This window comes from Geotrypetes seraphini, chromosome 3 (assembly GCF_902459505.1).
Source record: "Geotrypetes seraphini chromosome 3, aGeoSer1.1, whole genome shotgun sequence".
NCBI lineage: Eukaryota > Metazoa > Chordata > Amphibia > Gymnophiona > Dermophiidae > Geotrypetes > Geotrypetes seraphini.
The window spans coordinates 146,139,368-146,166,010 of NC_047086.1; the positions used below are offsets into that span (position 1 = coordinate 146,139,368).

Genomic DNA, 26,643 nt, shown 5'->3' on the forward strand with positions numbered 1-26,643 from the left:
CCAAGGGCACTCAGTTTATTTATTAGATGTCTGTGTGGAATACTGTCAAAGGCTTTGCTAAAATCAAAATACACCACATCTAGCACACACCCTCTATCCAATTCTCTGGTCACCCAGTCAAAGAAATTGATCAGATTTGTCTGACAAGACCTACCTCTAGTGAATTCATGTTGCCTCCAGTCATGTAATCCACAGGATTCCAGAAACTTGACCATTCTCTGTTTTAAAAGTGCTTCCATTAATTTGCTTACCATAGAAGTCAGACTTACCAGCCTGTAATTCCCTACTTCTTCCTTACTTTCACTTTTGTAGAGATACCACATCCGTCCTTCTCCAGTCCTCTGGTACCACTCCCGACTCTAGAGACTCGTTGAAAAGGTCAGTCAGTAGAGCTACCAGAACTTCCCTAAGTTCCTTTAGCACCCTCGGATGTACATCATCCGGCCCCATCGCTTTGTCTATCTTTATTTTAGCTAGCTCCTCATGAACACAACCCTCTGAAAATCGAACCGAGTCTATTACTCCTCCATCCCTATTCACATTTGTCTTCTGTGGTCCCGCTTCCGGTGCTTCAGCCATGAACACATGTGGTCCTGCTCCCGGCGCTTCAGAAATCTTCAGGCTATTGACTTATGTGCTCTCTCCACCACTATCTTCCCTTTTCACTTAAACATTATGCTATGCAAATCTCTCCCCTGTCCTTAATACCCTTACTCCTTCCATTTGGACAATTTCCTAGAGGAAAAGTCCATAGGCTGTTTTTGAGAAAGATATGGAGGAAGCCACTGCTTGCCCTGAATCAGTAGCATAAGAACATAAGAATAGCCTTACTGAGTAAGACCAATGGTTCATCAAGCCCAGCAGCCCATTCTCACGGTGGCCAATCCAGGTCAAAACCCAAGGAGTAGCAATATTCCATACTACCGATACAAGATAAGCAGTGGCTTCCTGCATGTCTTTCTCAATAACAGACTATGGACTTTTCCTCCAGGAACTTGTCCAAACCTTTCTTAAAATCAGCTATGCTATCCACTCTAACCACATCCTCTGGCAATGCATTACACAGCTTAACTATTCTCTGAGTGAAAAAAATTTACTCCTGTTGGTTTCAAAAGTATTTCCCTGTAACTTCATCGAGTGTCCCCTAGTCTTTGTAATTTTTGACAGAGTGAAAAATTAATCCACTTGTACCCGTTCTACTCCATTCAGGATTTTGTAGACTTCAATCATATCTCCTCTCAGCCATCTCTTTTCCAAGCTGAAGAGCCCTAACTGTTTTAGTCTTTCCTCATACGAGAGGAGTTCCATCCCTTTTACCATCTTGGTCGCTCTTTTTTGAACCTTTTCTAGCACCACTATATCTTCCTTAAGATAAGGAAACCAGAATTGAACACAATACTCCAGATGAGGTCGCACCATGGAGCAATACAGGGGCATTATATCATTCTTAGTCTTGTTAACCATCCTTTTAAAATAATTCCTATCATCCTATTTGCTTTTTTGGAGGCGCTGCACATAGGGCGGAAGGTTTCATCATATCGACTACGATGATACTCAGATCCTTTTCTTGGGTGCTAATCCCCAAGGTGGATCCTAGCATCCAGTAACTGTGTTTCAGGTTATTCTTCCCAATGTGCATCACTTTGCATTTGTCCACATTAAGGGCTCCTTTTACTAAGCCGCATTAGGGCTTTAACACGTGGAATAGCGCATGCTAAATTGCCACCTGCGCTAGACCTTAACGCCAGCATTGAGCTGGCATTAGTTCTAGTCATATAGCGCAGGTTTAGCGTGTGCTAAAATGTTGCGTGCACTAAAAACGCTAACGCGGCTTAGTAAAAGGAGCCCTAAATTTCATCTGCCATTTGGACACCCAGTCATCCAATTTCCTATGGTCCGTCTGCAATTTTTCAAAATCTGCATGTGTTTTAACAACTTTGAACAGTTTAGTGTCATCTGCAAATTTAATCACCTCACTCGTCGTTCCAATTTCCAGATCATTTATTTATAAATAAGTTAAATAGCACCGGTCCCAGTACAGACCCCTGTGGCACTCTACTGTTTACTCTCCTCCTTTGAGAAAAATGACCATTTAACCCTACCCTCTGTTTTCTATCCGATAACCAATTCCTAATCTACAACTGAACTTTGCCACCTATCCCATGACACTTTAATTTTCTCAGGAGCCTCTCATGAGGAAGTTTATCAAAAGATTTCTGAAAATCTAGATACACTATATCAATTGGCTCACCTTTATTCACATGTTTATTCACACCTTCAAAGAATTCAAGCAAATTGGTGAGGCATGGAATATTACTACCCCTTTAGTTTTGGCCAGGTACTAGTAACCTGGATTGGCCATCGTGAGAACAGGCTGCTGGGCTTGATGGACCATTGGTTTGACCCAGTGAGGCTATTCTTGTTCTTATGTAATGTAAGACATGCCAAACCCTAAGATCTGATCTGCAGAATGCCACTGGCTAAAATCCCATGTTCACCCTGATTTTGTTCACTTCAAATTCCTGTTGACCTGCTTCCAATCTGCCCCTTTCCTTGCAAAACAAGACTACTATACCCTCTTGACTGATTCTCTTGGATACAACCTTTGCTATCTCTTTGCCGTGCTTAACTCTCTACTCAAGGAGCCCTTACCTCCGACTCCTCCTTCACTTTCTCCCCAGACCATGGCTGAGTATTTCCATGACAAGGTTAACAAGATTATTTTTGAGTTCTTGACTGAATAGCCTCCGTCTCTCCCTCTTCCTGTCTGCCTCGCTGACCACCACCCTTTTTTCCTTCACAGATATCAGAGGAAGAAACTGCATATTTTCTCTCCTCCAAACTTACCACCTGTTCCTATGATCCCATCCCCTTCCATCTACTGATTATCATCTCTCCTACCATCATCTCCACTATTTGCCATACCCTTAACCTATCCCAGTGTCTTCAAACAAGCCATAGTTACACAGCTCCACAAAAAGCCCTCGCTGGACCCTAACTGCCCCTCCAATTATTGCCCTCCCTCTTCCCCTTCTTAGCCAAGCTACTTGAACATGCTGTTCATCGCCATTGTCTTGACATTCTTTCATCTCATGCTATTCTTGATCCCCTTCAATTGGGCTTTCACCCTCTCCATTCTATGGAAACTGCCTTTGCTAGATTCTTCAATAATTTTATCCAGGCCAAATCTAAAGGCCACTACTTCATCCACATCCTTCTTGATCTGTCTGCAGCATTTGACACTGTAGATCACCACTTACTCATTGATATGCTGTCCTCACTTGGATTTCAAAGCTCTATTATCTCAAGGTTTTCTTCCTACATTTTCCATTGCACTTAGTGTATGCTCTGGAAGATCCTCCTCCACAACCATTCTGCTATCGGTCGGCGTACCTCAGAGTTCTGACCTGGGACCTCTTCTTTTCTCTATCTACACTTCTTCCCTTGGTGCTCTAATCTCCTTCCACAGTTTCTAGTACCATCTCTACGCTGACAACTTGCAAATCTACCTCTCTATGCCCAAAATTTCTACAGCAATCCAGGCATGAATTTTGGCCTGCCCTGTCTGACATTGCTATATGGATGTGTCACCACCATCTAAAGTTAAACATGGCCATGACTGAACTCCTTATCTTTCCTCCAAAACCTGCCTCTCCTTTCCCTATGTTCTCTATTTCAATGGATAATGCTCTCATCCTCCCTGTCTCATCAGCTCGCAACTTCGGGGTCATCTTTGACTCATCTCTTCTTCTTTTTGTATATCCAATAAACCACAAAAACGTATTGCTTCTTTCTACACAACGTTGCTAAAATCCAGAGTTTCCTTTCTGAGCAAGCTGCCAAGACCGTTAGCCACACCCTTTTCACAGCTCACCTAGATTACTGCCATCTGCTTCTCCCACTAACCCATCTCTTCCCACTTCAATCTGTTCAGAATTCTGCCAGTGCTGTTATGCTAATGTTACCCTTCTCCTCAAGTCGCATCATTGGCTCCCTGTCTGCTTCTGCAAACAGTTCAAATACTTCTTCCTGACCTACAAGTGTACTCACCCTGCAGCTCCTTAATGCCTCTCCACTCTTATATCTCCCCACACCCTACCCTCGAAACTTTGCTCTTTAGGTAAGTCTCTCTTTTCTGTACCCTTCTCCTCCCGACTTCGCCCCTTCTGCCTTGCTGCGCCATATGCCTGGAACAACCTGCCTGAATAAGTACACCAGGCTTCAATCTCTGGTGGTATTCAAATTCAGGCTCAAAGCCTACTTTTTTAAAGCTGTGTTTCGGTCCTAATCCTTCCAACTTGTAATACACTAAATCTGTTTCTCATTCCCTCAGTAGCCCTTACCCTTTCTACCTTTTCAACACTTTATATTTCCCTTTTAAAGCAGCATATATTGATTTATCCTTTATCCTCAAAAGAGCAGGGACTGTGGCTTGCATGTTTAATGTACAGTACTGCATGCATCTGGTGGCGCTATAGAAATAATAAATAGTAGTACACTTCTTCCTCTGTATTCGCGGTTTCGATTATTCACGGTTTTTAGCTTGCTGGCTCCCCCCCCCCCCAAATTACATCATCTTGCACAGAGAAATCGCTGATTCCAAGTGTTTACAGAGAAAATTGCTGATTTCCAGCACTTTCTTCACCGTGTTTTGCCTCTCCTTCAGGAACAGGCCAGGTCTACCACCATGTTATTCACGGTTTCACCATATTCATGATGGTTTTTAATAGAAAACAGCGAATAACATATGAAAAAGTTATTCACGGTTTTTCTGCATTTGTGGTTCTGTTAATCCCCTATCACAGCGAATACGAAGGGAAAAGTGTAGTAGTATGGGAAGAAGCAGATTTGAAGGACCAGAGAGGTAGCTGTGAGGTAGGAAAAGTTTTTAACTTGCAAACTCCTGGCATACTGTGACTTGTGTCAGTTAGAGAAATGGAAGATGAAGTTTAACGTGGAAAAGTGCAAAGTAATGCATTTAGGCAGAAAGAACAAGAAACACGAGTATAGAATGTCAGGTGCAACTCTGGGTAAGAGCGAACAAGAAAAGGACCTGGGTGTACTGATAGATAGGACCCTGAAACCGTCAGCACAATGCGCGGCAGTGGCAAAGAAAGCAAATAGAATGTTAGGCATGATAAAGAAAGGAATCACGAGTAGATCGGAGAAAGTTATAATGCCGCTTTATAGAGCAATGGTCAGACCACACTTGGAATACTGTGTCCAACATTGGTCTCCCAACCTAAAGAAGGATATAAAACTGCTGGAGAGGGTGCAGAGACGAGCAACGAAGCTAATAAAAGGTATGGAGAACTTGGAATATGAGGAACGACTTAAGAGACTGGGATTGTTCTCCCTTGAGAAAAGGAGACTGCGAGGGGATATGATCGAGACTTTCAAAATACTGAAAGGAATCGACAAAATAGAGCAGGAGAAAAAATTATTTGCAATGTTCAATGTGACACGGACAAGAGGACATGGACTGAAGCTAAGGGGGGACAAGTCCAGGACAAATATCAGGAATGCTCTCCCAGAGGAGGTTATTGCAGAATCCACCGTTCTAAGATTTAAAAGCAAACTAAATGAACATCTCCTTACAAGAGGCATAGAGGGATATGGGTGACTAAAATTAACACAACTTCCTACTCTAAATCAGAACCCTATATGGATAAACACACACTCTGTAACACTAACAGGCCTCAATCACACATGCCATCCAATCAGACACCATAGAACAGGGAATAAAAAAAGAAAAGAAAAAGAAAATAAAGGTGGAGAAAAGGCCTCAGTTCAGCTTCATCTGGCAAAAAACTCCACCTTTCAACACAACCCTGCATTCAAAACCAAAAAGGTTGTAGAAAAAAGCACAATGGTAGCCTGCAGAGTGATGTTAAATAACACGCCGGGACACACCGCCCGTACAGTGACAGTGAAGGTAAATGAGCATTAGAGTACTACAGTCCAGGATCTTGTGTAGAGAACGAAAAAACCAAACAACTTATCTGCTTCGGCATCCAGGGTTCACGCAATCCAGTCTTCCTCCTGGGCCCTGCAGCCACTGAACCCGACGGGGAATCCTCCGGTTTCGCGTTGGTCGCTGCGTCAGGGGTCTTGATACTGCTAGTCCTCAAATACACTGTCCAGACCCACCGTGCTGTTTTAGGCTCACAGATCTCATCGCAAATCACTCACTAACATCCCGCTGCAGGCTACCATTGTGCTTTTTTCTATGACCTTTTAGGTTTTGAATGCAGGGTTGTGTTGAAAGGTGGAGTTTTTTGCCAGATGAAGCTGAACTGAGGCTTTTTTTCCACCTTTCTTTTCTTTTTTTGTTCCCTGTTATTCTATGGTGTCGGATTGGATGGCAAGTGTGATTGAGGCCTGTTAGTGTTGCAGAGTGTATGTGTTTATCCATATAGGGTTCTGATTTAGAGTAGGAAGTTGTGTTTAACTGACCCTTTGTCCTGAGTTCATTTGTTTAGTTGGACTAAAATTAAGCCAGGTGTACGCCTGGCTGGGCCTCCGCGTGTGCGGATCGCCGGACTTGATGGACCGAAGGTCTGATCCGGAGATGGCAGTTCTTATGTTCTTACATCAGATTGCTTGTTTGCTTTTGAACTCTGACCTACTTTACTGTATATATACTGCTGAGCTACAGCCCATTGTAACCTCAAATTAAGGGATTTTTTGGTTCATTTTTTTGTTTGTTTGTTACTTTTAGTGGTCTACCTGTGTTAGTGCGAACCTTCACAATCACAAAGTCTTGTTCACAATTTGGACACACACAAACCAGCATTTAGGGCCCCTTTTACAAAGCCGCGGATGCAACTCCCTTGCAGCAAATACAATGCAGCCCATTCAGTTCCTATGGACTGCATTGCATTTGCCATGCCAGGACTCGTTACCATGGTTTTGTAAAAGGCGCCCTTAGACATGTTTATTTATTCAATTTTCAATACCATTCTCCCAGGAGAGCGCAGAACAGTTTACATGAATTTAGTCAGCTACTTAAGCATTTTTCCCTGTCTATTCCAGGGGGCTCACAATCAATCTAATGTACCTGGAGCAATGGAGGGATTAAGTGACTTGCCCACAGTCACAAGGAGCAGCTTGGTTTTGAACCACCTTAGAGTGCTGAGGCTGGAACTTTAACCACTGCGCCACACTCTCCCAATTTTAGAAAACTGAGATTATATATGTCCAAATTGCAAATGCATGCATATTGCAAAGGGTAATTGTCTGGGCTTATTTTGAGCAGGAGTAGGGCAAGGCTAGAATCTAAATGTGCATTCCCCACGGACATACATGTGCATTGTTTCTAAAAAGGCAGAAATACACATGTATGTGCCAGCACATAAGCTCTCCCTTCGTATCTCCCTTCATCTACTACCGACCCCCAGGGCAGTCCGAAGAAATTGATGGAGAAATGACGGACGAGATTAAACGCAACTGCAAGGGAGGCAACGCAGTTATCATGGGTGACTTCAATTGTCCTGAGATAGACTGGAACCTAGGCACCTCCGGCTGCGGTAGGGAGACCAAGTTCCTGGATGCTGTAGGCGATTGCTTCCTGGAACAACCAGTCAAGGAAAATACGAGAGGAAATGCAATTCTGGACTTAATTCTAAATGGACTATGAGGACCGGCGCAAGGTTTAGAAGTAGAAGGGACGCTGGGAAGCAGTGATCACAATATGATCCACTTTAACCTGGACACAGGGGCAAAACAACGATCCAGAATGATAGCCACAGCGCTGAACTTCCGAAAAGAGAATTATGAAGGGATGAGACTCATGGTGGGGAAGAAGATTAAGAAGAGGATAAGCACTTTAAAAACACTAGAGCAAGCATAGACCCTTTTTAAGGACACAGTCACCGAGGCGCAAAATCTATATATACCACATATCAACAAGGAATCTAAGAAGAAAAAGAACAAGGAACCAGCGCGGCTCACTGTAGCAGTGAAGGAAGCGATCAGAGATAAGAAGACTTCGTTTAAGGATTGGAAAAGGTCAAAAATGGACGAAAATTGGAAAAAAAACCAAACATCAAAGCAGGTGCCTTAAGGTGGTAAGAGGGGCCAAAAGAGACTACAAGGAAAAAAATAGGCAAGGAGGCAAAAAACTTTAAGCCGTTCTTTTGATATATTAAGGGGAAATGACCCGCGAAGGAAGCGGTGGGGCCGTTGGATGACCATGGAATAAGGAGAGTGCTAAAAGAGGACACAGCCATCGCCAACAAACTGAACACATTTTTTGCGTCTATATTTACCGAAGAGGATATACAAAACATACCGGAAGCTGACAGGCTATACGCAGGGATGGGAAACTGACAGGGTTGACAGTCAGTCTAGAAGAGGTATGCAGGCAGATTGATAGGCTTAAAAACAATAAAGCCCCGAGACCAAATGGCATCCTTCCAAGGGTAATCAAGGAACTGAAAGGGGCTATAGCTGAACTGCTTCAACTAATAGCCAATCTGTCAATAAAATTGGGAAGATTTCCGGAAAACTGATAAGTGGCGAATGTTACGCCGATCTTCAAAAAAGGTTCAAGGGGAGATCCGGGAAACTACAGACCAGTGAGTCTGACCTCAGTACCGAGAAAGACCAATGAGTCTGACCTCAGTACCAGGAAAGATGGTAGAGGCACTTATAAAGGACTACATCATTGATCACCTTGACGGACACAATCTGATGAGGACGAGCCAGCACGGCTTCAGCAAAGGAAGATCTTGCTTGACGAATTTGCTGCACTTCTTTGAAGGAATAAACAGGCAGATAGACAAGGGCGACCCGGCCGACATTGTATATCTGGATTTTCAGAAGACGTTCAATAAGGTCCTACATAAACGACTACTTCAAAAAATTGCGAGCGATGAAATCAAGGATGAAATACTCATATGGATTAAAAACTGGTTGGCGGATAGGAAACAGAGTGTGTGGGTAAATGGACAATACTCGGGACTGGAAAGGCATCACGAGTGGAGTGCCGCAGGGTTCGGTGCTTGGACCCGTGCTCTTCAACATATTTATAAACGACCTGGAAATTGGTACGACAAGCGAGGTGATTAAATTTGCAGATGATACAAAGTTATTCAGTGTAGTGAAGACACAGAAGGATTGCGAAGACCTGCAACATGACATAAACACGCTCGAGAAATGGGCCACAACATGGCAAATGAGGTTTAACGTGGATATGTGTAAGGTGATGCATGTCGGTAACAAAAATCTTATGCATGAATACAGGATGTCTGGTGCGGAAAGAGACTTGGGAATACTGGTCAACAAGTTGATGAAGCCATCCATGCAATGCGCGGCTGCTGCAAAAAGGGCGAACAGAATGCTAGGAATGATTATGAAGGGGATTACGAACAGATCGGAGAAGGTTGTCATGCTGCTGTACCGGGCAATGGTACGCCCCCACCTGGAATACTGCGTCCAGCACTGGTCGCCATACATGAAGGACACAGTACTACTTGAAAGGGTCCAGAGAAGAGCGACTAAAATGATTAAGGGGCTGGAGGAGTTGCCGTACAGTGAGAGATTAGAGAAACTGGGCCTCTTTTCCCTTGAAAAGAGGAGACTGAGAGGGGAAATGATTGAAACATTCAAGATAATGAAGGGACTTAGTAGATAAAGACAGGTTGTTCACCCTCTCCAAGGAAGAGAGAACGAGAGGGCACTCTCTAAAGTAGAAAGGGGATAGATTCCATACGAACGTAAGGAAGTTCTTCTTCACCCAGAGAGTGGTGGAAAACTGGAACCCTCTTCCAGAGGTTATTATAGGGGAAAACACCCTCCTGGGCTTCAAGACAAAGTTAGACAAGTTCCTGCTGAACCAGAACGTACGCAGGTAAAGCTAGTCTCAGTTAGGGCACTGGTCTTTGACCTAAGGGCCGCCGTGGGAGCAGACTGCTGGGCACGATGGACCACTGATCTGACCCAGCAGCGGCAATTCTTATGTTCTTATATCCACGGTTTTGGTTATTCGCAAGTCTCCAAACAAGCAGCCTCCCTCCCACCTTCACAGCTTACCTTTAAAGCCCTAGTGGTGTAGTGGAGCAAGAGCAATCTTCCTATGCTCCTGCCCCGTGCAGATCCGCTATAAAAAATGGCTGCCTCAAGTTCCTGCATCACTCTCATGAGTTCCTACAGTCTCGTGAGGCCGATGCAAGAACCTGAAGCAGCCATATTTGATAGCAGATCTGCATGGGACAGGAGCATAGGAAGATTGCTCTTGCTCCACTACACAACTAGGGCTTTAAAGGTAAGCTGTGGAGGGGTCTGGGAGATGGGAGTGAGTCAAAGAGGGGGCCCTAAATTAATATTCAAGGGAGCTTTACCCCTAACCTCCATGAATATGAAGAGAGACCTGCATATATTTTTGTTCTGAAATACCAGACTAGTTAGAATGGAGCAATGGCACTAAACATTGATGCTAGAAAAACTTTTTTTTTAATTTTTTTTTTAATCCTTATTCATTTTTAATACTTTCATTAAGTGAATACAAGGAAAAGAATACATTTTATACTTTATACATCACCTAAAGTCTTTACAATATATAGTGAGATCAACATATTTCCCCCGTAAAAATTATTATATATAAAGTTATTGATAAAGTAAATTCATACGCTTCCAAATATGCAAATATTTAATTGTGCAAACCCCAACCCAATCCTTCCCACCCACCCAACCCATCCCCTCTGGATGTGCAATTGATATAACAACAAATTCAAAACTATAATAGATCTACAAATGACATCAATGGGCCCCATATTAATTTTAAAATTTTTATGTTTCCCAACAAATCAGCATTCACTTTCTCATATTTATAAATTAGACATAAATTTGCCCACCAGAATGTGAAATTTAAATGGTCCCAATTTTTCCAGTTTCTCGTAATTAATTGTATAGCTGTTCCTTTCATAATTAAAAACAATCTCTTTCTATATTTATCTAGGGGATCTTTAACATACAATATTGTCCCACAAATCACAACTTCATAAGATAAAGGAATCTCAACTTCTAAGATATTATTAATATGTCCCCAAATCGACTTCCAAAAACTGAGAATCCTAGGACAATAAAACAGTAAATGATCCAAAGTACCGATGTCTAAATGACAGTGCCAGCATCTATTAGACTTAGAACTATCTAACTTATTCAATTTAACTGGGGTCCAAAAAGAACGATGTAACAGAAAAAAACAAGTTTGAAAAACTTTTTAATATTGGAATAAACACATTCAATAATTTTAACCTGCAACTTCAGTATCTATTGCGTCTGTGTGAAACCACTCTATACACAGAGCTCAAGGGCTCAGCAACAGCATCAACACCTAATTACATCATCTGTCTCTGATCCAAGATTTTTTTTTATATGAAATACTAAGTCCAATATTTGCACTGTATCCATAAACTAGAGCTCAGATGAAAATATTTTTTAATTAATGTGCCCAAATAGCATGAAAAATAAATTAAAAATATATACATAATGTGACTCAATACCTAAAATCACTTAGCTGGAACAATATTGGATTTTTAATTTGCAAGCTTCTGCCCTATGGGTTTGAATGATTCAGTTGAATAGAATACCACTATTTGACAGCTTTGGTTCTGTTGAAGTTTTTTGATACAATTGATCAAATGATGTCTCTGCATTTTGGTGCAGTTTTGTGTTTCAGGATTTCTTCAAAGTGTCTTCTTTATTTGTTTACTAAGCCTTTAGCAGCATTTAACTTTAAATGGAAGCCTATCATGGTGGCTGTTTTGAACACATTTATCCCTGAACCAGATATCAAAATGGGGCACCTCACTGAGCTACAGCCCAAAAGCAACCCAACCACATGCATAACAGCTAAGAGTTTCTTTCAAAAAGCTGTGGTAGTGTTTTCACTGCGGCAAATGCACTGGAGCCCATTCAACTCCTATGGACTTTGTTGCATTTGTCAGGGGAGAATCGCTACCGCTGCTTTTGTAAAAGGGGCCCTAGGTGATTGAAACTGTCAAGTCACACTATTCCCCTCTTTTACTAAGCCTAAATTCGCTTCCAGAGGGTGTGATAGGATAGAGTACGGTATTGGGGTTCAAGAAGGGATAGGATGATTTCCTGAAGGAAAAGGGGATAGAAGGGTATAGATAGAGGATTACTATACAGGTCCTGGACCTGATGGGCCGCTGCGTGAGTGGACTGCTGGGCATGATGGACCTCTGGTCTGACCCAGCAGAGGCACTGCTTATGTTCTTATGATAGCAAGGGCCAATGCATTAAATGCTCCCCGATGCCCATAGGGACTGAATGGTCATCGGAGCATTTGCCATAAGGCACTCATTCCAGCAGCTTAGTAAAAGGGAACCTATATTTTTAATTACTTTTTCTGCTATTTGGATACATTAATTAAAATAATTTCTCTCTGAACTCTAGTTTATGGATGCAGAGCAAATATTGGACTTTGTATTTTGTAAAAAAAAAAAAAAAATCCACTGGATCAGAGACAGAGGATGTATTTGTATTAACAGTGTTATTGTGCCTTTGAGCTCTTTGTATAGTGTAGTTTCACATAACAGCAATAGATTTTGAAACTGCTGGTTAAAATGCTTTCCTAATATTATTCGCTAGCATCAATGCTTCATTCTTTTCTTTTCTTTTTTTAGATTTATTGTTAATTTTCATCTTTTACATTCCTCAATATCTGAATGAAAAGAAAATAGAATACAATGAGAAAGGAAATCAATAATTTTCAAGAAATAGGTCCAAATACTTTAGCTCACAATAATTGAGGCATGAATAGAAATAATATTGAATCAAACAAAAAATAAAAAGCTAGAGAGGTTACATTTGGTTGCTACTTCACAGTAATAACAAGATTCTCCATGGCATTTAAAAATTCCACATGCTTATTTGGTTCAAAAAATATATATATGTGTGTGTGTCCATGATGCATCACAACGCAATAAGGAAATTTCAATATAAATGTCCCCTTTGAGGCAAGAACCTTTTTTTTTTTTTTAAGGTGGACTGTTCACTAAGGATAACTTCATTGTTTGTGTTCTCTCCAGTGTGAGGATGTCGTTATAAGAAACTAGTTTTATAGCCCATTACATTGAGTGCTAGAATAGATATGTAGACTTAGGCATTTTCTTCTATTTCTTTCTCTTCCTTTCTTTCTTTCTGTCTCTCTGCCCGCTGTCTGTCTTTCTTTCTTTCTGTGTGTGTCCCCTGTCCAGCAGTACCCCTTTCCTGCTCCCCCTGTCCAGCAGTAGCCCTTCTCCCTTCCTTTTATCTCCCCCTGTACAGCAGCATCCTTTTCCTGTTCCCCCTGTCCTGCAGTAGCCCTTCTCCTTTCCTTTTATCTCCCACCTGTCCAGCAGCACCCCTTTCCTGTTCCCCCTGTGCAGCAGTAGCCCTTCTCCCTTCCTTTTACCTCCCCCTGTCGAGCAGCACCCCTTTCCTGCTCCCCCTGTCCAGCAATAGCCCTTCTCCCTTCCTTTTACCTCCCCCTGTCCAGCAGCACCCCTTTCCTGTTCCCCCTGTCCCACAGTAGGCCTTCTCCCTTCCTTTTATCTCCCACCTGTCCAGCAACACCCTTTTCCGCAGGCTCGTTATTAAGCTGGCTCCTTTTTCAGATGTGGAAACTGCCGCAAGTGTCGCAAACCGCCACTGCTGCTGGGGAAACCGGCACACACATCACAAATTGCCACAGGCTCCTACTGTGCATGCGGGGACACAGCACCACGGACGCACGGCACCACGGTGATTGAAGTGCACATGTGCGCTAAGGATTTTATTATAGTGGATTTTTGCACCAAACAATTGCATATCAGGCTGCTAGTTGGGATTCGGAACTGCGTACTTTGTTTGCTTCTTCGATTTCATATATGCATTTCCGAAAACTATTAAAAATAACTCTCTAAAATTCTTAGAAAAGTAAGGAAGATGATGTTTCTTTTGTATATCACTGTGGTGTATAGTCTCTTGATAATGTAAACCGCATCGATCTGGAAGGTATTGTGGTCTAGAAATGTATTTTAATGTAATGTAAAAAAGCTCTCCTCCTGGTCTAGGTCAATCCAGATAAATCAGGAAATATATGTATCACAGAGCTAAAAAAAAACCCTTCTCATTCATATGTCTAAAATAATGTTTAAGTACCAAGTGCGATCAGGTTGAAGTGCAAAAGATACAAGGAGAGTTGTTTTCCTGGAGATGAACTCCGCAGTACTTTCAAGAAACTCAGATTCATATCCAATTGTAGAGCACTGTCCCGGCTAGCAAAAGTAATGTTTAAGTACCAAGTGCAAAAGATACCAGGAGAGTTGTTTTCCTGGAGATGAACTCCGCAAAGCTTTCAAGAAACTCAGATTCATATCCAAATGTGGAGCACTGTCCTGGCTAGCATTTTCTCCATCAATCCTTATGACAGAGGATGCTGTTAAATAAATGGCCCTAGCGATAGGTGGTAAATTATCTGAAGGTAGTCCCAAGATCTTTCTCATTTAACGCTTCACCATATCTACTGGAGAAATCAATGGTGGCTTTGGAAATTCAGCATTCTTAAAGTATTCCATCGTATTTGGTTCTCTAGAAATTCAATTCTTCTCTGTAGAATAGCTTTTCTTTAATCTGAGCCATATTAAGTAATTTTCTCTCTGCCACTTGCATCTCTACTTGATCCAATTTGGAGGTCTGTTGAGTCTGTACTTGAGAATGCACCACTAACTGTGAGATCAATTCTTCTGAAATCTTAGAAAATTATGAAGTCGGAAGTTATCAAGTCCCTGCAGTAACTCAAATTTAATCCACATCAAGAACCTCTGGTCTTTCAGTTACCAACTCTAGTTTAGTATTATATCTTGATATACTAGGGGCTTCCAGGAACGCACACACTTACTGCCAAACCTTCCCCAATCTGGTGTAGATACTGCTAGAGCAATGGTCTCAAACTCAAACCCTTTTCAGGGCCACATTTTGGATTTGTAGGTACTTGGAGGGCCACAGAAAAAATAGTTAATGTCTTATTAAAGAAATAACAATTTTGCATGAGGTAAAACTCTTTGTAGTCTATAAATCTTTCCTTTAAGCTAAGTCTTAGTAATAATATTGTAATTTATAGCTAAAGGGACATATGATCAAGAAACTGTTTTATTTTACTTATGTGATTATGATAAACATACTGAGGGCCTCAAAATAGTACCTGGCGGGCCGCATGTGGCCCCCGGGCCACGTGTTTGAGACCACTGTGCTAGAGGAATCCCCTCAGGAGACAACACACCTCCTGGGCCACATTTTTCCTAGGTAGTTTGGGGCCAAACAAAGCCCCTTGAAAGCTCTGCTCATGAGCTCCAATTTTGCCTGCACAAGATGGGAGAAGGTATCTGAGACTGAGGGGTAAGTCCTTGTTTTCCCTTTTCTTTTCACTATCATGGCACAGGTCTCTGGAGGAGAGAAAGCCACAAAGCTCCATATTCTACCGGCGCCTAACTTAATCAGTAAAACCCAATTAAAACAGTTCATTTTTTTTTTTTTATGTAGGTTTATGGAGGCGCTTTATGATGACAAACACCACTGTAGGTGGGCTAACACCAGAAGTGGTATTAGGCATTGTAAAGTGCATCCACAGATGTGATTCACATGAAAGATAGGTGCCAGAAAAGTAGGACTTTAAAACCCTGGCCTACATTTTCAGCGACTACCTTTCATGAAGCCACAATTCTAGAAATGGTGCCTTTGCGTGACGGACACATGATCAGCGGCCATTTTTTTTAGACAACCAATGACAACGATGCCGTTTATGGAATCTAGCCTATCTTTTTAAGCACCCAATTACAGAAACTGTCCCTTAATCCTCCATTGCCTCGGGTATACACTTAGATTGCGAGTCCTCTGGGGTCAGGGAAATACCCTGGCACTCGTACCTGACTATAGAAAAGGTGTAAACTAAATCCAAAATAAATATTAGCAGGTGGCAAGCCTTACTAAATGACCCCCTTAGAACATAGAAATCATTTGAAAACTAAACAAACAACATGTGGCTTTATATTCTGTTTCTACTGTTTGCTTTTAATGCAGGGTTGTCCAATGTCAGTCCTTGAGGGCCGCAATCCAGTCAGGTTTTTAGGATTTCCCCAATGAATATGCATGAGATCTATTAGCATATATAGAGATCTCATGCATATTTATTGGGGAAATCCTGAAAACCCGACTGGATTGCGGCCCTTGAGGACCGACATTGGACACCCCTGTTTTAATGCGATATAAACTTGATACTAGGCAATTCAAATACCTTGCAACCTGTATTTAAACACTAAAAGTGATGACTGAGGAAAGACTTATTACATTTCATTTGCACAAATAATTTTATGCATGGTTGTCCAAAGGAGGACATAGAGAAGGGCCAAAGATTGATGTCAGGAGTACAGACAAAGAAAGTGATGGATTCTAATCCATTTCAAGGATGAATCTGTATGCAGCTAGCAAAACTAAGTGGAAAAATGCAATGAGAACCATGATATTAAAGGAGCTTAGAGAAATACCGGTATCATCATTGACTAGGGGAACACATTTGTTGGTATACTGTACATTTGAAAGGCAAACAAAAGAATCCAACAGAACTGTTTTATGCTTATATTTATGTTCATTTATTAAAGACGGCGTCTTGTACACCATTCCTGCAGTTTTTTCTTTTGTTAGTATACATTTGGGCAGTTAGCATATCTTATACAAGTTAGTGTTTGCTAACATCATATACTACCCTTCAAATTAACATATGCATAGTTGACTGATGTCTAAAAATCAAGGAAAAAATTGAAAATGATCCAAAAATGAACCATATTTTTTTCTGTGAACAATTTTTTTTGAGACAGCAGTGGCTCTAGAGAACTTCAATATGTTGTCCCTCTTCATAAAAGTAGGAATAGGCACAGCTGATAAGTCATTCGATAAGTCATTCGATAAGACTAGGCCGTGAAACGAGCTTGGAGGGGGAGGCAAAGAACAGTTATAGTCACCTTTCCTGCCTGGTTAAAATTGCTTTGAATATTGAACCAATAATTTACTAGGTGAATTTAAAAAATATTTTGTATATCTGTTGTTTCATAGAGATAGACTGGCAGACAAAAAATAAATCCTCTATAAAGCTAAGTCTGAAAGGACTATCCCCATATAATATTCATTCACTCGGAGTTTCCTCAAAGGTTTCTATCACGGTGCTTTTAAGGAATGTTATTGATGTCTATTTTGTTGCACTTTCTGTAAGATGTTCTTTTTACAAAACCAATAAACAGTTTAATTTAAAAAAAAAAAAGGTTTCTATCACGGGTGGAAAAAAGACTTCAAGTGAACAAGGGTGCTGCTTTAGAGTGAATTTGTGCATTCTAATGCTTATGAGCTATCATTAGTCTTTAAAAAAAACCCTTGTTTTTATATTGCTTATTTAAATTATATTCGCAATACCATACCCTATATTTTTATTGTATGGAGCAAACACTTAGCTGGAAATGAAGACTGAAGGTTCCAGCTAAGTGTTTGCTCCATATAGTAAAAATATAGGGTATTGTATTGAGAATATCATTTAAATAAGCAATAAAAAATGTTTTTTTTAAGAGTATGGTAGCTCACACACAGGAGATTGCACAAATTCACTCTAATGTGCAGCACCCGTGAATACTTGAACTCTTTTCGTGATAGAAACCTTTGAGGAAACTCCAACGAGTGAAAGAATATTATATGTGGATAGTCCTTTCAGACAAAAAAGAAAGACATAAACACCTCCCCCCCTTTTTATTATCAAGCTGCACTAGAGGCTTTTTTTAGTTTGAGCTGGTAAGGTAAGTGCTCTGATGCTCATAGGAATTCTTTATGAAGAAATTCTTTCAAGGTGGTGTACAGCATAGTAACATAGTAGATGACGGCAGATAAAGACCCGAATGGTCCATCCAGTCTGCCCAACCTGATTCAATTTAAATTTTTTTATTTTTTCTACTTAGCTTTACCCAGTACTGTGCTTGGATTCCAACTGCCGAAATCTCTGTTAAGACTTATTCCAGCCCATCTAAACCCTCCCAGCCATTGAAGCCCTCCCCAGTCCATCCTCCACCAAATGGCCATATACAGACACAGACCATGCAAGTCTGCCCAGTACTGGCCTTAGTTCAATATTTAATCTTATTTTCTGATTCTAGATCCTTTGTGTTCATCCCAAGCTTTTTTGAACTCAGTCACAGTTTTACTCTCCACCACCTCTCTTGGGAGCGCATTCCAGGCATCCACCACCCTCTCCGTAAAGTAGAATTTCCTAACATTGCCTTTGAATCTACCACCCCTCAACCTCAAATTATGTCCTCTGGTTTTACCATTTTCCTTTCTCTGAAAAAGATTTTGTTCTACGTTAATACCCTTCAAGTATTTGAACGTCTGAATCATATCTCCCCTGTCTCTCCTTTCCTCTAGGGTATACATATTCAGGGCTTCCAGTCTCTCCTCATACATCTTCTGGCGCAATCCTCCTATCATTTTCGTCGCCCTCCTCTGGACCGCCTCAAGTCTTCTTCCGTCCTTCGCCAGATACGGTCTCCAAAATTGAACACAATACTCCAAGTGGGGCCTTACCAATGACAGTAGCAGTTTAACGACCTGGAGGCAGGAACAAAATGTGAGGTTATTAAATTTGCGGATGACACCAAACTCTACAGCAGGGTTAAAACCACGGAAGACTGCGAAGATCTGCAAATGGACCTAACGACACTGGAAGAGTGGGCCAAAAAGTGGCAAATGAGCTTTAACATAGGGAAATGCAAGGTCATGCATGTAGGGAAAAAGAACCCGATGTTCAGCTACAAAATGGGGGGATCACTGCTAGGGGTAAGTAACCTTGAAAGAGACCTGGGAGTGATGGTAGACACAACATTGAAGGCGTCGGCACATTGCGCCACAGCCTCAAGGAAAGCAAACAAAATGTTGGGTATCATTAAGAAGGGTATCATGACCAGGACGAAGGAAGTCATCCTGCCACTGTATCGTGCAATGGTGCGCCCACATCTGGAATACTGTGTCCAGTACTGGTCGCCGTAACTCAAGAAGGACATGGCAGTACTTGAGGGAGTCCAGAGAAGAGCAACTAAACTGATAAAGGGTATGGAAAACCTCTCATGTACTGACAGACTGAAAAAGCTGGGGCTGTTCTCCCTGGAAAAGCGGAGACTTAGAGGAGACATGATAGAAACCTTCAAGATCCTGAAGGGTATAGAAAAGGTAGACAGGGACAGATTTTTCAGATTATGGGGAACCACAAGTACAAGGGGGCACTCCGAGAAATTAAAAGGGGACAGGTTTAGAACCAACGCTAGGAAGTTCTTTTTCACCCAGAGGGTGGTGGATACAGGGAACGCACTTCCGGAGGCTGTGATAGGCCGGAGCATGTTACAGGGCTTCAAAGAAGGTTTGGATAGGTTCCTAGAGGATAAAGGAATTGAGGGGTACAGATACGAATAGAGGTAGGTCATAGGGATAGTCAGGGACCACTGCTCAGGCAATAGGCCTGATGGGCCGCCGTGGGAGCGGACCGCTGGCCGAGATGGACCTCTGGTCTGCCTCAGCGGAGGCAACTTCTTATGTTCTTAAGATGCAGTATATAAGCTTAAGGTTTAGTTTAGTTTAGTTTAAAGTATATTTGTTAAACTGTATCAGATTGCAGTATGTTAAACTATTCAGCATTGAACAATAATTGCCACAAACAGGCACTTTAGATAGATTTTGCAGCAGTTATGCCATTTTCCCATACTGAAGCTATCACATCCTTGCTTAAAAGCTTAACCTAAGAACATAAGAGTTGCCATACAGGAACAGACCAAAAATCTATCAAGCCCAATATCCTTTTTCAACAGTGGCCAATCCAGGTTGCAAGTACCCGGCAAGCTCCCATGCAGAAAGACAGATTTTATGCTGTTTTTCCTAAGGAATAAGCAATAGATTTCTCCAAACCATCTGAGCAATGGTTTATGGACTTCTCTTATAAGAAATACTTCTGCCCTGGCACTACTGATCATCATGAAAAGGGTAAAGGGATGGAATGATGGGATCTGGGGATACGAAATTCATCTACTACTTATCACTTCTATAACACTCCTAGATGTACACATTATATGCAGGTACTTCTTATGTCCCTAGTAGGCTCACATTATAAGGTATTTTTTTGCACCTAGGGCAATGGTTAAGTGATTTGCCCAAGGTCACAAGGAGCTGCAGTTGGGATCAAACCTAGTTCCCCAGAATCTCAGCTCACGACACTTCTAAGTAACAGAATTTTATGTCTCCTAGCTCTTCACTGATAAAGGGTAGGTCCAAGCCAGAAGTCTCAGTCCAGTTTGAGCTGCTACCCAGTAGAGAAATAAACATTTTGTCCATGACCACTCACACACAAACAGGCAGAACAGCAAACTGCTTTGTTAGGTCCAGGGTGCTTTGCAGGCAGTAGAACCTATGTGAGTTTGATTCTGTGGTGCCCCCCAAATGGTGGTCCAGGCTGTGCCCTACAGAATATGATAGCAAGCTAATGGTAGGCAAGGCCAGATCAGATGAGGGTTCTGCAGTCATTTCTTTGAGTGCAAGCTATGTGTTTTAGTAGACATGAATTTTTTAGCATGTACTAAAATATGCTAAATGGGATTAAAGAAACAGTGAAATAAAAATGACACACACAAAAAAATACAAAATAAATTCAGTCTTTTGGATGCATACTAGAGAATGACACGGTGGCGGTTTACCCGCGGCCACCGCATTTTAGCCGCGGGTCACCCGCCGAAAACGGGGAAGAAAACTAGCAGTCGCTGCGGCGACGGGGACAAGGCCATTCACCGCCCGCGGGGCGGTGAATGGTCTTGTCCCCGCAGTGAGGCATGAAGGATCGCGCGGTCCCCGCAGCTCACACCCGCCTGCCCAATCGATTCTAGTGTTTAGCCAGCTCTCTCCCTTCTCCTCACCTTAGTTTGTAGATTTTCTTTTTCGGCGACCCGCACGCTATCAGAGAGCTGCGCACCCGCTGCTGCTCAGTTTCATCTTCTGCTCTGACGCAACCGGAAACAGGAAGTTGCAGCAGAGCAGAAGATTGAACACTGAGCAGCCGCGCGTGCGCGGCTCTTTGGGAAAGCGTGCAGGTCGCCGAAAAAGAAAACCTATAAACTAAGGTGAGGAGAAGGGAGAGAGCTGGCTAAACACTAGGATCGATTGGGCAGGCAGGTAGTGGCTGCGGGGACCGTGCGATCGCTAGTGTTCCCATCCCGGCTCAAATTGGAAGGAGGGAGTGAAAGGGAAAAGGATTCTGGGCCAAGGGGATGAAGTCGGAAAGAAAAACCCACAGCAGGAAAGAAAGGGAAGGACTGGCAGGTGAGCCAGATGCTAGAAGCGGGGGGGGGGGGGAAGAAAGAGGGAAAAAAGCTAGATGGGGTTGAAAAGAAGAGACACACTGGTATGGAAGAGGAAGATAGGGGAAATCTGGACACAGGAAGGTAACAGAAAGAGGGGAAATTATGTGCATGGGGCATAGGGACAGAGACATAAAGGGGACATGCCATGGGGATGGTATATGGACACAGGGGGGGCAATGACAGATACATAGGGGAGATATTAGAAATGGAGAAAATAGGAGCACAGAAGCGAGATGGTTTGTGGGGATGGGACAGGGACCGAGCTCGCAGGCTCCAGTGGCTTGCACAAATTACATTGTAACGTGCCATGAAAATAAGAGGGAGGAAGGTAGATAGATAAGCCACGTGAGAGGAGCTGAAGGGTAGTAGAAAGGAACAGATGGTAAAGGAGGGAGGGAAGGGTGGTGGTGGAAAGGAATAGAACAGACATTGAAGGAGGGTGGAGAGGAACAGACCCCCAAGGGAAATGTGGAAGACAGAGTGGGAAGAAGACAGATGCCAGACTATGCGGGAGCGGAGGGAAGAAGATGGGTGCTAGACCAATTGGGGGGGGGGGGTTAAGGGAGAGGCACAGTAACAGCAAATGGAAGACGCAGAGAGAAGACACACAGTGGATGGAAGGAATTCAATGAGAAGATGTGGAAAGCAGAAACCAGACAACAAAGGTAGAAAAAAAAATTATATTTATTTATTTATTTTTTGCTTTAGGATAAAATAGTATATTAGTTGTGTTGATAAAATTTTATAAACAAAGCCCTGCCAGCTGAACATCTCTTTCTCTAGTTCAGCAGCAGGAACTTTGATTTATAAGAAAGGAATAAGCTAAATATTACAGTACTAAGGCTTATATGGATGCAGCGGGGACGGTGACGGGGCGGTGAATGGGATGGCAGTGGCGGTGACGGGGCGGTGAAAGGGATGGCGGTGACGGGGCGGTGAAGGGAACGGCGGTGACGGGGCGGTGCAGAGGATGGTGGGCCGGTGACGGGGACAGATTTTTTCCCCGTGTCATTCTCTAATGCATACCCATAGTCTGGCCATATAATCTACCAGCTGCATGACCCTACCTAATCTCCTCCTCTGCTAGTAAGGATCTTCAGTAGCCTAGTGCTGATACTACCTTAACACCCTAAGGCTGTGAATTTCTTAACCCTCTACTGCTCCAGGTACCATAGTTAGATTGTGAGCCTACTAGGACAGCATTTCATCAGGTACTCAAGTACCTGATAAAACAATTGCATATTGTCCTGAACGTCTTCATAAATAACAGCCATTGTAGTAAAATTATCTAATCTAATCTGAGATTTATGAGTTGTGCTATGCCTAAAAAGGATCAAGGCGACATACAATTTATGGAGATAAAGTTTAGTACACTGCAAGAATGCAACAGATTCATTATACTTCCATTATGTCCTTTTTTTAACCATATCTAACAGTTTATGTTCTAGAGTTTACTTTCTAAAGGGTCCAATACCCTTGGGACAGCCCTGCTCAAACAGGCAGATGTCTGATGCCAAGCACAGCACTTAAATATTATATAACGCATACGGTGTGACTGAAGAGCAGAAGTCAAAGTTGACATTTACCACATCAGAGAACAGAATGAATACTTGGAAAAAAAAAAAAAGTATTTTATTGCAGCAGCTAACATTTCACTAAATCTGCTGCTTATGTTTGACATGAATCTTCTTTGAGGCAAGAGTATATGATAAAAATAGTTTTCCTTCCAGTCTAACAATGCTTTGATTTTATTCCCCCCCCCCTTTTTTTTTTTTTTCGCAGGAGGCTCTAACCAGGGCTTAATTTCTCGGGGATCAGTCTGGAATGCCAGATTAGGAGCGATCCACCTCTGCTGCCACCTGGGCCTTGGGAAAGGGTCTAAAACTGTAAATTTAACACCCATATGGGAGTGCCCACCTGACTAGACTTGCCGGCACTGACAAGCTCCAATACATCCAATCATAAAGACTGTTTTATAGTTTGGACCAGGGGTCTCCAAAGTCCCTCCTTGCATGAGATCTATGTGCATGCACTGCTTTCAATGCATATTCATTGAGGAAATCCTGAAAACCCGACTGGATTCGGCCCTCAAGGAGGGACTTTGGAGACCCCTGGTTTGGACAAACAGCACTGATAAGAAACATACTAATTGCTTTGCACAGACAAAAGACTATGGGGCTGATTCTATAAACGGTGCCTAAATCATCCGGCACCTAAAAAAAGCAGCCGTCTGCGTGTCAGTCACGTTTAGGCGCCATTTACAGAATCATGGCTAGTGGCACCTATGTAACAACTTAGGTGCTTGAAATGTAGACAAGGGTTTTAAAGGCCTACATTTCAGGCACCTAAGTTTTTGGAGAATCATGCCTAGCAACACCTAACTTATGCTCTACCCACAGAAACACCCACTTAGGCGTTAGGTGCCACTAAGCACATTGCAATAGGCTCTTATAGAATCAGATAGGCGCCTACCGCAAAATTAATTTTTTTAACTGATTATTGAGTCTGTTAAGGGTATGTTGCCAATTAAATTAGGCACCCTTTATAGAATCAGCCCCTATGTGCTTTTGCCATTCTTTAAGCATATTTGCTTTGCCTGATGCTTTAGAACCCTGCTATTACTTTTCCTACAGACATTTGCCCAGGATATTAAGGGCCAGATTCTCCAAATGGCACCTATATCGGCGACTGCTTACAAAAGCGGCGCCAATCGCATGTCAATCACGCAATGGCACCATTTGGAGAATCACAGCTACATGAAAGCCAGGCGCCGGAAATATAGGCCAGGGTTTTAAAGGCCTACATTTCTGGCACCTACACAAGAATCATGTCTATAGAGGCACCTAACGGCCACTTCCAAATTTAACCACGCCTACAGAGGCCATAGGTGCTGCAAGGCACCTCCTTAGTTGGGACAATGGTGCTATTTTTGGAGGCACCTATGGGCGCCTCCATTTCCTTAAATGGTGTTTTAATTGTTTTTAATTGGAGCAGTCAATTACTTTGCCCACTGAACCAATTAAAACAATTAAGTTAGGCCATGGTAGGGTGCCTACCACCACCTAACTTATGGCGCCATTTAGAGAATTTGGCCCTGATTCTGTATAGGGCGCCCAGGAGAGGTGTCCTATACAGAATCGGTCCTACACTAAACCCCGATTCTGTAACCGGTGTCCATGGTACAGTCGCCGGTTAGAGAATCGGGTTAAATTAGACACAGTCGCTACACTTATCGCTGCAAGGGATCTCTCCCTGCTGCAATAAGTATAGCGGCCGCGGCCGCCTGTCCCATCGCCGGCAGGAGGATGCCCAACTCCTCCTGTCGGAACCCCGAACCCCCCCTCCCCTCCAAACTGGTAATCGCCGACAGGAGGATGCCCAACTCCTCCTGTCGGAACCCCGAAGCCCCCCCCCCCAAACTGGTAATCGCCGACAGGAGGATGCCCAACTCCTCCTGTCGGAACCCCGAACCCCCCTCCCCCCGAAACTCATAATCACCGACAGGAGGATGCCCAACTCCTCCTGCCGGAAAGCCCAACGACCCCCGCCCCAACTAATCTCCCTCCCCCAACTAACCTTTAAATGTTGGTCGGCTGGACGGGTCTTGCTGCCGTCCAGCCGACAGGCCCGCCTCGTGGAAATGAGACGGGCCCGCCCCTTCCCGGCCCATCCCCGCTAAATCTAAGGCCTGATTGGCCCAGGCTCTAGAAGCCTGGACCAATCAGGCCTTAGGCATAGCGAGTCCGCCCATCCCCACTAATCCTAAGGCCTGATTGGCCCAGGTGCCTAGTTGGGGCGGGGGTTGTTGGGCTTTCCAGCAGGAGGAGTTGGGCATCCTCCTGTCGGCCATTACGAGTTTGGGGGGGAGGGGGGGAGGGGTTCAGGGTTCCGACAGGAGGAGTTGGGCATCCTCCTGCCGGTGATGGGACAGGCGGCCGCGGCCACTATACTTATTGCAGCAGGGAGATCCTTTGCCGCGATCAGTATAGCAGCCGCGTCTACTTACAATGTAGACCAGCATTTTGCTGGCCTACATTTTAAGCGTCTCTTCCTCTACTATGAAGACGCATAGGGCCGCCTAGGTTCGCCTAAGGCCCGCCTAAGGCCTTTAGGCGAGCTTAAGCGTCTTGCGGGCCTCCCTAGGCTCCCGGAGGCGCCTTCAATATAGGCAGCCTGCCTGGGGAGCATTTTTTTAAAAAACGTCCATCCCGATTGGCTGATTAGACAGCTGTAGGATGCCTACAGCTGCCTAAAATCGGGACGCACTTTGTAGAATCAGGTTCTCTGGCCCTAAAGCTGTCAAGTCCATGCAGAAAAATTTACACGCACCTCTTTATAGAATAGCGACTATAAAAATGCACGTGTAAATTCCAATTATTGCCAGTGATTGATTGTTAGTTTTCAATTATCACAGCTAATTGGCTCATTATGCAATTAAATTGTGCACACAATTTGGATGTATGTCCAAATTTGCACACTCAAGCTGGAGTACCAAGTATTGAATTAGATGGATAGTAAATATTTTCCTGACCACCATCCCCTTTCCTCCAGTCCTATGAGTAAGGACTCATACGCTAATGGTCATGCATTCATTTCAAAATTAGTACCCGGCCATTAATGGGATAATGGAAACTGCAGTTGCATCAGCGCTTGGGTAAACCGCATGCTAAAAATAGCGCAGGCCACTTCTTTGCAAAGCTTAGTATAATGGCTCAGAAGTGATTTTCTTAGCAGCTGAAATCAGTTACCCCCTTTAACACAGCTGCACAGCAAAAAGCCCTGAAACCCTTTAAATCTCTATGGGCTTCGGGGCAGTTATCACAGCGGCAGCCACTAAAGCAGCTTTGGAAAAAAAGGGGAGGGGGTTATTATTTTGATTAGCTTCCTATTCCATTTAAGATTTTTTGTTTTGTTATTTTTTTTAACTGTTTATTAATTTTATAAAAAAAACATCTTACAGAAAGTGCAACAAATTAGCCATCAATATCATTCCTTAAAAGCACTTAGGTACTACACATGAAACACAAAATAAACAACCCCCTTCCCTCCCTCACTTCCTCTCTGGATTTGTATGTAGAATAATAAATCTTTAATTTGGCAGGTTCAAGAATATTATTAAATCTAATGGACCCCAGATTCTTCTAAATTTTAGGGATTCATTCACTTTTTCTGCTAACATTTTCTCATATCGATAATACGTACAAAGGGTCTCCCTCCAAAACAG

At 42.9% G+C, this 26,643-nt stretch overlaps 1 protein-coding gene across 2 annotated transcripts in view; it reads right to left on the reverse strand.

Annotated features, from left to right (window-relative positions):
* The window catches only part of NKAIN2 (sodium/potassium transporting ATPase interacting 2), a 1,107,699-nt gene that overhangs the window by 995,786 nt on the left and 85,270 nt on the right, over window positions 1-26,643 (reverse strand). The gene's annotated exons all lie outside the window — the stretch shown is intronic.